At 46.5% G+C, this 1,032-nt stretch overlaps 1 pseudogene; it reads left to right on the forward strand.

Moving 5' to 3' along the window:
• Positions 1–1,032, forward strand: part of LOC119590946 — a 1,379-nt pseudogene extending 347 nt beyond the window's left edge.

Below are 1,032 nucleotides of genomic sequence, written 5' to 3' on the forward strand. Positions count from 1 at the left end.
TTCAGAAACTCTTCCTGTTCACCGTGAGCTGCTTGGGACTAGCCCAGGGGACGCCACTCGGAGGATTTTCGCAACACGGTTTCATCCCCGGTGGTCTCTATAACAACGGTGCATCCCTTGTTAACCACGGACTACCGCTGGGACATTTACCAGGACCGATATACGGAAGTGGAGGCTACTTGGACTACACATACGGCACTGGTGCACATTTTGGAAATTCATACGGAAAAACAAGTTTTCTCAAGTATTTATACGGAAACCGACTAGGGGCCCCGCCAATTCATACGGTGCTTACCAAATATTAGAGTCAGTGGAGTTAGCGAGGCTGAGGAGAAAGATCATCTAGCTCTGGGTCCAACAATCAAAATGTAGATTCCACTCGAACTGGAATTCGTGGTTTTTCATTCCAGTCCCCTTGCTGGTTGGGTGGCTTCCTTCTGCTCTTCTTCCTCACACTTCCAGTGTTGCTTTAGGAATAGACCCTTATGCTTGGACCTCACACTTCCATGCTGGTTCGGAGGATTCCCTTATGGTGCTGGACATCACGCCTCTGTTGCTGCTTTTAGTGGAATCCTCCCTAATGTTGGAGCTGCAGGCGCATTCCCTTATGGTCTTCAGCCTCACACCCCCATTGATTATCTAACTGGATTCCCTTATGGTGTTGGATCTCACGCTCCCTTTGCTGGTTCAACTGGATTCCACGCAGGTCTTGGGCCCCCACACCTCGGTTGGTCTTGGACCGTACGCTGCTGGTGCTGGTTTTGGCAGATTCAACGCCGCTTTTTGGACAAAATACCCCCAATGCTGCTCTTAGGTCTCGCACCTCAGCCAACATGTCTTCAGGGAACAACGGCAAACAAGAAACACAGAAACAATAACTTTATAAGACAAAGAAATGCAAAGAAGTCTGTAGAGTTTTGAGAGAATAAGATTACTTTGATCATTTATTTTGTATTTCAATACTCCTGAAAATATCCTTTCCTTCTCATCTCAACAAGTGCTTTCGTTAAAACAGTAAATGAATATTTCAAA

The sequence above is a fragment of the Penaeus monodon genome, chromosome 28, assembly GCF_015228065.2.
Source record: "Penaeus monodon isolate SGIC_2016 chromosome 28, NSTDA_Pmon_1, whole genome shotgun sequence".
Taxonomy (NCBI): Eukaryota; Metazoa; Arthropoda; class Malacostraca; order Decapoda; family Penaeidae; genus Penaeus; species Penaeus monodon.